The sequence below is a fragment of the Neophocaena asiaeorientalis genome, unplaced genomic scaffold, assembly GCF_003031525.2.
Source record: "Neophocaena asiaeorientalis asiaeorientalis breed wild unplaced genomic scaffold, Neophocaena_asiaeorientalis_V1.1 scaffold287, whole genome shotgun sequence".
Classification (NCBI taxonomy): domain Eukaryota; kingdom Metazoa; phylum Chordata; class Mammalia; order Artiodactyla; family Phocoenidae; genus Neophocaena; species Neophocaena asiaeorientalis.
The window spans coordinates 436,959-446,872 of record NW_020175057.1 but is presented as its reverse complement, the minus strand read 5'-3'; the positions used below and the strand labels follow the sequence as shown (position 1 = coordinate 446,872).

Here is a 9,914-nt window from a genome sequence, read left to right as displayed (position 1 = left end):
CTTCTTAATTTTGTCATTTCAAGGGTGTTATATAAATGATCCCATATGGGATGTAACTTGTATTAATACCTTGTGGGAATTAGGTTTTTTATTCTGTATAAGACTCTGGAGATTCCTTTAGGTTGGTGGTTGTGTCAATAATCAGTTCCTTTTATACTGTTGAGTAGAATGCCATGGTATGGATGCCCCATAGTTTTTTAACCTTTTATCAGTTGAAGGATATTGGTTTGTGTCCAATTTTTGACTACTATGAATAAAGCTTTTATAAACATTAGTGCACAAGTTTCTGTGTGAACGTGACTTTCTTGATTCCTGTACCTATGTAAAAAGTCTTGGAATCAGGAAAACTTATTTCTCTCACTTAATTCTTCTTTCTGAAAGTTGTTTTAGCTATTTTAGTTCCTTTGATTTTCCATATACATTTTAAAAAGAAATATTGTAGATATTTTTTAAATGCCACAGAGCACTTACTTCACAATGCAGCAGCTTCTTTTTTCCTTAAGCTTTCCCCTGGCTCCTGTACTTTCTGACTAGACTACAGTCCACAAAAGTTGATTCTGAGAATTTTGGCTAGCGTTTTAGTTGTGTCTGTGGAGGGACAGAGCCCTAGAGTTGCAGACTCCACCATTTTTAGCAACATCAATCCAGTCAGTGCTCACTTTTATATTCTAATTTCAGCTAGCATAGTGAGTGTTTTGATCTGCACAGTCATTATTTCCTTTGTTTTTACTCTATTATCATATGAACACTTTTTCTTTTTTTTTTAATTATACTTCATATATTCACTGTTACTACCCACTACAGGAAGTAAACTAGAAGATGATTACAATGGAAAATCTTATTCTTGCCTCAGAAGGCAGGAAAGAATGGTAATAGGCATCATATAAACAGAATCTATAATTTAAAATAAGATAAAGTGAAACTAAAATGCTCTTGGTGGAGTGAGGAAGCGCCTCGGTCAGGCCTGCTGAGGGCCCTCGCCGACGCCTGGGCTCACCTGCTGCCCCGCCAGCTCCGCTCGCTTCCCATCCCCCGTGGCCCGGCGCGGGGCAGGGCTGCCGGAGCCATGGAGGACGAGGTGGTTCGCATTGCCAAGAAGATGGACAAGATGGTGTAGAATAAGAACGCGACTGGAGCACTGGATTTACTGAGGGAGCTTAAGACTATTCCCATGACCTTGGAATTATTACAGTCCACAAGAATCGGAATGTCAGTGAATGCTATTTGCAAGCAGAGCACAGATGAAGAAGTTACATCTTTAGCAAAGTCCCTCATCAAATCCTGGAAAAAGTTATTAGATGGACCATCAACAGATAAAGACTCTGAAGAAAAGAAAAAAGATACTGCAGTTACATCACAGAATAGCCCTGAAGCAAGAGAGGAATGTAGCTCCAGTAGCAACGTAAGTGGCAGAAAGGATGAGACAAATACCCGAGACACTTACGTTTCACCTTTTCCTCGGGCACCAAGCGCTTCTGATTCTGTGCGGTTAAAGTGTTGGGAGATGCTCGCTGCGGCTCTCCGAACGGGAGATGACTACATCGCTATTGGAGCTGATGAGGAAGAATTAGGATCTCAAATCGAGGAAGCTATCTATCAAGAAATAAGGAATACAAACATGAAATACAAAAATAGAATACGAAGTAGGATATCAAATCTTAAGGATGCTAAGAATCCAAATTTAAGGAAAAATGTGCTGTGTGGGAATATTCCTCCTGACTTATTTGCTAGAATGACGGCAGAGGAGATGGCCAGCGATGAGCTCAAAGAGATGCGGAAAAACTTGACCAAAGAATCCATCAGAAAGCATCAGATGGCCAAGACAGGTGGACCCCAGATGGACTTGTTCACATGTGGCAAATGCAAGAAGTACTGCACTTACACACAGGTCCAAATGCAGAGTGCTGATGAACCAATGACAACGTTTGTTGTCTGCAACGAGTGTGGGAACCGGTGGAAGTTCTGATGAGTTGGAAGAATTGGCAAAACACCTGGACCATTAGGAAAATGGATTTTGTAATTAGCTTTAAGACTAGGCCAACCAACTAGTTTTACTGCAAATCAGATTTTTAAAGTAACATATATCCCTTGGGTTAGTCTCTGTTTTTGACATAGGATCCCTTCCTTAAATGCCTTCTGTAGTTTCAGAACAGTAAGGAGACCACATGATAATTGTTTGGTATCTGTTTCAAAACATTTTTTTTTCCATTTTTATAAGTAAGTTGATATTAAACTTTTGGCAGTTTATTTGTACCTTTTTTTTTCCTTCTTAAAGGAAAATGTACCTTAACTTTTTTACAATCTGAAACATACACAGTAAAAATGTTATTCTTCTCAGTTAATACACAAATGGAAATTACATTTTTTTCCTATATTGGCATGTACCTGCAAATATTAAAAGAGAAGAAAAGGTAATATAATTATAAGTTTATCAAACATGGTGTATATTCAGATAATACTTGACCAGCTTATCTAAATTGTGCATAATATTTCAACTAGCATATGAAATTGATTTTAATTATTATGTTCACAAGTCTGGGATAATTAGTTATTATTTTGCATTTGTAACTAACTGTGATCCTCATTTCTTGTAATTTCTTGTACATGTTTATTACTTGTTCATAATAGATTTTACTTTTGGAAACATGACTTGACTTTGTTGAAATCAGTTTGGTTTGTTGTTTATTTACCTGTTTGACTTTGAAGTGTATTTTACTTTTGCAGAACACTGTTGTAGTTTAGTAGGCTTTTCCTAAATCCTAGCTCAGGCAAAGAATAAAAACTTTTGACCATTTTTTCATTTTGTAGGAAGACATACTGGGAAGAAAATGTTAGCATTCTAGGATAATGTTGTTCTTATAAACAGTTCATGACTTAACTTTGATTTGGAAATCTGTGCTGACCAAGGACTTTAAGGTTTATATAAATCATTAACGCTGTGGCTTTTCCATATGGAGACTAATGGAGCACATTTCTGTCCTGACTCTCTTTCTGTCACACAAGAATGAGGTTGTGGAACAGACTAATACGTGGGCTGTTACACAGCTGATTTGCAGGAAGGACCTTACAGTTAAGTGTGTGCCATCTGTTTTGTTAGGAATAAGAAAAAATGGTTTTCACACTTGGTCTAAGCACATCTTAAGGCCACTGTTACAAAGTCCACGTTTCATTATGCTCCGTCTGCACTCTCTAACCTCTATAGAGAGATCTGAGTACCTGCTTTGCACTCCCCTTCGCTCCCTCTTCTCCACTGCTTACTGCAGGTCAGTTTGATGTAATAGAGAAAACAACATCTAAAAGTCCATGTTCAGACCCCACATAGAGGAATTGGCCCACTGGTACCATCCCACCTCTACTTTGTCAGGTCACAGAGTAACGTTTTATCATTTGAAAAATAACATGTATTTTTGAAAGAATGAATTTAATAAGAATAAAATTAAAATAGTCCCACTTTTAAATTAAGTGATCCATTTTTAAATTTGTTAATTCAATAAAGTTTCTTGTTATTAATCATGTAAAAAAAGTAAAATAAAATAAAATGCTCTTGGTGACTTCCTAAGCAAAACATAATTCAAAGATTGCGTTTTATGGTTCATTTAGCATATGTAAATTCAGGCATTCCCTGAACTTCATCCTGGAATATTCTGTCAACTGACATGAAATTTCCCTGAAGTAATTTCACATTAGAAAATGTATTAAAAACTAGTATCTACTTTTCTGCAGAGTATTATGTTTCTGTGTGCAGAAATGATATGAACTACAAAACCTATTTCACTGGCAATGTTGATACCATTGATAGAGTGTGGAAATAAAAGAAATTTGATATGAAAGCAAGCTTGTTTAATATTTATTTATTTATTTGCTCCTCTAAAAATCCTTTTTATTAATTGCTTTTGTAATGTTAGCTCTTATGTGAATGCTAAAGATTTGTGATTTCAGAGAATATAGGAATATATTTTATTTTAAAATTCAATTACTTTTTGTAAAATACAAAATTATACAGTAACTTTCCTAATTAGAAGTCAAAATCAACATTTCTTTTACTATTGTTTTATTTTTCTAGGAAAGGAGTGTGTTATGGGGCATGTATATTTTCAGTAGGTTAAGTTTTTCTTGATATTGGAACACTAAGCTAAAGTTACAGTGCCATTGTCTCAGTAACTTCAATTAAATATAAATGCATATCTTCTGACTACTTCAATATATTTGAGAATAGAATAACTTTAGCAAATTTCACACACAAAAGTTTGTTCTTAAAATATGATACAGTTTTTCCACTTTATGGCATTTTTGATTATGATTAGTCTCATGATATTTTTCTTTCTGAATAAAGGAAAATAAAGTGGATAAAATCTTGTTAATTTTCCTCTTAGTGGTTTAAAAAAATTATTACCTCATAAACTTGGTTATCAAGATTTAAAGACATGCTTATTCAACATATTAAAATTTTCTCTAGAAGTGTTATATATTTTTCTTTTCATATTAGTTAGTTAACCATCAAATCTTTGAGTATAACTAAGGAGTAGCCATGTTCCTTTTCCTTTCTCTCCCCTTGTGTGTTTTGTTCCTCTCTCTCCTTCTCTTTCTCTCTCTCTCCTTATTTAACACTACCGTCTTGCATTTGATTTTATAGTTTTCAAAGTCAGATTTTTGAGAATTTTCCTTTCAAAATATCTTTAATTCTATCAAATTGATAGCCACTTGTGATATGTCTATACTCTGTTTAGTAATAATTATGTTTTGCTAGGATTATTTTTACATGATTTTTTGGTTTTTTTGTTTTGTTTTGTTTTGTTTGATGTGGACCATTTTATAAAAAAGTCTTTATTGAATTTGTTACAATATCGTTTCTGTTTTATGTTTTGGTTTTTTGGCCATGAGGCATGTGGGATCTTAGCTCCCTAGCCAGGGATTGAACCCACACCCCTGCATTGGAAGGTGAAGTCTTAACCACTGGACCACCAGGGAAGTCCCTGATTTTTGGTTTTTTAAGTCCGTAAATGATTACAAGTTGTGAGACTGTGCTGTGTTGATATTTGTTTACTTCAATAATATAAATGGATTTGTCCTGATACTCCATTTAGGGCTCTTGTCACGTAAGAAACTTGTTTAAAAGATGACTGAACCATTTGCAATTTGAGGAGAATGAAAAGTAAGGAAAGGATAAAAGGGAAAGAGTTATTATCACAGATCGAATATAAAAACTCAATTTTAATAGGGACAGGAGAAAAAATAACCTGTAGACCATTGGGAAAGTATAAGTTTTGGTTTCTGTATCACAGTTAGTTGATTAGCTGTTGGCTAGCGAAAACTCTGAAGTGGAAAACACTGTTTTTCTGTACGATTACACATAGAACACTTTGGACACCTGACATGTGGGTTGTTTTTCTCTATACCAACCAATTCAGCAACTCTCTGGACACAAAATGGGTGGCCTACAATTCAATTCAGTGCTGACACTCTATACCTGGAGTTAGTACAGAGGCCACAGGTTAAGGACTCAGGTGCACAAGACTTCCTCCTCCCACTTTCAGATGCCAGTTGAAAAGCCAGTTTGTCACCAGTGCTTCTGACTAACTGGCTATAAATCTGAGGTTTGTATGAACTCCTCTGGCTCAATAATTTGCTAGAATGGCTCATAGAATTCAGGAAAACATTTTATTTACTAGATTACTGGTTTATTATAAAAGGCTGTAACTCTGGAACAGCCAAATGGAAAAGGTGTGTAGGGCAAGGTATGTGGGAAGTGGGGGTGGAGATTCATGCCCTCTCCAGGTGTGTCACATTCCCAGTACCTCCACTTGTTCAGAAACCTGTAAGATCTAAGTTCTATGCTTTAGTGATTTTATGGAGGCTTCATTATGTAGGCATGATTGATTAAGTCACTGGTCATCGATGATTGACTCAACCTATAACTCCTCTTTTCTCCCCAGAGGCGGAGAGTAGGGCTGAAGTTTCCAACGCTCTAATCACATGGTTGGTTCTCCTGGAAACCAGCCTACATTCTGCGGTTGTCTAGGAGCTTTTCAAAAGTCACCTAATTAACTTAAACTCAGGTGTGCTTGAAGGGGCTTGCTATAAATAATGAAAGACTCTCATCTTTAGTGCTCTCAGCTCTCATTGCTAAGGAAATTCATAGGGTTTTAGGAGATCTGCACCAGGAATGGGGATGAAGACCAAATATATATTTCTTATTATAAATCACAGTATCACAAGCCCCTTCTTGTCAGTCTACCATTAGCAAGCTGACTAGAGACACCAAAAAAAAAAAAAAAAAAAAAAAAAAAAAAAAAAGAAAAGAAAAGAAAAGAAAAAAAAAAGGAATTCCAGTCATTATGAATTCTTCCAAGCCCTTGAACGTTTAGAAGTGCAACAGTCTGTGTTTTTTAATATTGCCAGTTTCCTTCCATTCACATTTCCATCTTAATTCGGAATGTTTTGCACCATCTCCACGTGAGACTAACTTCCAGATGAAGCTTGATACTTATTTTTCAGCAAACTTCCACTATTTCCTCCACCCCACCATGGGTGAAGTATATTTCCATACCCCATTTTGTGGAAAACTCATGGTTTTTTAGAAGGACTTAGTAGCATTAATCAATAATTCTCTCTGATACCTAAGGTTTACTTCCTTTCATGAAGAGGAAAGGAATAAAAAGGTTTAAATCAGAGTCATGATTTGGAGTCATGTACTGTCTTACTTAGGAGTTTCTAAAAGAAAAGCCTAAGACAGGAATTCTGGTACATGCAATTTATTAATGGAGAGCTTTCAAGAGAAAATGATTGGGAAAACAGGATTGGGCAAGGAAAAGAGATAGGCAGGAACATGGTTCCTGCTGGAGTCTAGTTTCACCCACCACCCAAAGATATTGTAAGGCAGCTCCTTGTTTTGCACAATAAAATATTTTGGAAAAAATATTTAAACCAGTGCTATAATTCTGTTTTAAGCAGTAGGTAAAATGATGTATCCTGAGAATATACCTAAAAATACTTAAACATATAATATAACATTCTATTACAGAACATTTTAGATCATGAGAGAATAAGAAAAGTTCTTGAGATCAAAAAATTAAAATGGTCTAAAAAATAAGAGTGGTGAGCTAACACTAAAGGTATTTCTGTCCTGGAGACTTTTGCTAATATCAGGAAACAAGAGGTTGGATTTTAAGAGCCAAAAACAGCAGGTGATACTGCCAAGGAGGAAGTTGAAAATGATACACTGTCTAATATGGAGGTCTTTGAAGATCAAATACTCAGTGAAGGAATGGAATTAAAAATAGAAATCACCAAAAGAACATGACCAAGAAACTTGTCTGTCTTTGTATGGGCTGTAAGCAGAAAACAAAATCTTCCCTGAAAATTTATAATTGAGGCTTATCCCTGTACTGTTTTGGGATTTAAATTTACATTATTTTCAGACTCTAGTGTGTTACAAAATGAGAATATAGCAAAAGTTTTCCTTGATTAGGAGTGCTCTAGAATATCTAACAGATATTTTACAACTCACTTCTCAAAGTACTCAAAGGATTCTCACAGATGCCCCTTTAACATGGAGATCTTACCAAGATTCACCAGTCAAGATAACTGAACTACGTGTTGCCTGAGGGAGCACAAGTTCAACCCTTGAGCCCAGGCCAATCTCCTGACTATAAGGAAATTGACAAGCTCATTCTAAAATTCACATGGAAATGTAAGGAACCTGGAATAGCCAAAACAATCATAATAAAGAAGAACAAAATTGGAGAACTCATTTCCTAATTTCAAATGTTAACTATACTTCCAGCTTCAAAACTTACTATAAAACTATAACAATCAATATTGTGTGGTACTGCAATATGAATTGACATATAGACAATAGAATTGAGAATCCAGAAGTTAAAAAAAAATTCCCATAGGCCACCTTTGCTTGTCACATACACTTATTACAGGTTTTGTAGCTTCTGCTTCTCAGTGTGATGGAATAACCACTTACCAGATGGTACTCCCTGAAAAATAAAATATAAAACCTGGATACAAAAAGCAACTACCTGAAAAATCTTAAAAGTGAAGAAAGCAGTCCAACCCTGGCAGGGAGCATGAGCTTGTATGAAGGAGGCTAGATAAGCGGCGATTCAAGTGCATTCCTTTCTCTGCTAGGTAATTTATGCAGCTGCAGTGGGAATACTTGGGGAAAAGCCCACCTTCTGGCCTGGGAACCAGAAAAAAGAAATAAATTGGAAATAACACCATCTCTCTATCAGGATGTTTGTACTTGCACCCACCATCGTGCAAGGAAGCCCAAACCACGAGAGAATGTGAGTTGGTGATTCCACCAATCACTGACAGCCAGCATCAGCCACCAGAAATGTGAATAAAGAAAACTTCAGGTGATTCCAGCTCCCAAGCTTCAAGCCACCCAGTTGACACCAAGTGGAGCAGGAACGAGCTGTTCCCATTGAAAACTGCTCAATTTGAAGATTTGTGCTCAAAGTCAATGTTATTTTAAGCTACTAAGTTTGGGGGTGATTTTATACACAACAAGAGATAGTCAGAATGTTAGACAAAATAGACTTTGGGGGAAAATATACTCTGGGGCTTCATAATTCAAACTATGTAATTTCACCAGAAACTTATAAAGTATTATAACCTCATATGAATCATATAACATATATTCAAAACACATGAAAACACTGATGGAATTAAAATATGTTATGTTCAAATGCATGATGACAGTAAGAGATTTTTAACACATCTTTGTTAGTTGACTGATCAACTAAATTAAAAAAAAACTGTTAGGGATACAAAAGACAACCTACAAAATTAGAAAAATTAGTAATAATGTAGAAAATTTTACCTAAAAACTTCGTGGATATATGTAAACTTGTATCTAACAAATATAAATGCATCTCATCCTCAAGCATGCATGAAATACCAAAAATGACCATATACAAAGCTATAAAGTTATTCTTAGCAAGCATAAATGAATTATATATACAGACCAGAAGCTCCACCTTTAATGTAATAATTTATAAATCACAAGATAAGTTTTAACAAATCCATTTTTTGTAAAAGTTTAAAGGCAGAAGAGTCATAATTAAGATACTTGTAGGTAAAGATGAAATCATGAAGCAAATCAGAACACATTTAGAACTGAAAAATAATGAAAATGCTATATAGTTCATTTGTGAGTTACAGGTCAATAGGTACTTACAGAGAAATGTAAAACCTCAACTACCAATTAGGAAAAGATATTTCTAATCCAAGAATCTTTTTCTAAAAAATACCCTGCATAACAAGTTTCAACTATCTAGAGAAAAGTAATTAATAAAAACAAGGACAAAGATTAATGAAACAGAAAGAGTATTTCAAGTAAGTCAGCAATGTTCAAAGTTAAATCTTTGAAGAATACTAAAAGAAAGCAAATTCTGAATGGATTCATCAATAATAAAGTACAGAAGGGAAAATATTAATATGTTGAAAATAAAAAGTGAATATAACTGGAGGTATAACAGAGACTTTAATAAAAAGGAAAATAATGAGAACCTTTTTGCCAATAATTTGAAAAATCACATAAAACGGAATTTTGTAGGAAAACATAACCAAGAAACATAAATATATCCTGAATTTTTAAAATATTTGAGTCAGCAAATTTTAATATCTACTCTTGCTTGTACAAATAATACCAAATCCAGATAATTTTATACACATTCTGCCAAAGAAATAGGAACTCTGAAATTAATTAATATAATGATAATCGAAATGGTGTAGAGATCTGTGAAAATTTTAACACAAAATGCGTTGGAAAAGACAGTCTCTTGCATACAATCTCTCAGCCCCCACTTATTCACCTATGAATGGACCTTGGGCCTGGAACACTTCCTTAGCAAGAGATAAAGAGCCCACACAGCCTGTGCTGGGTTTATCACATTGTGTGG

General features: G+C 34.9%; 1 pseudogene; it reads left to right on the top strand.

The window, feature by feature from the left end:
- Positions 1-945: 945 nt before the first annotated feature.
- LOC112412353 (transcription elongation factor A protein 1 pseudogene) lies at positions 946-2,143 on the top strand (annotated as a pseudogene).
- The last annotated feature ends 7,771 nt before the right edge of the window (positions 2,144-9,914 follow it).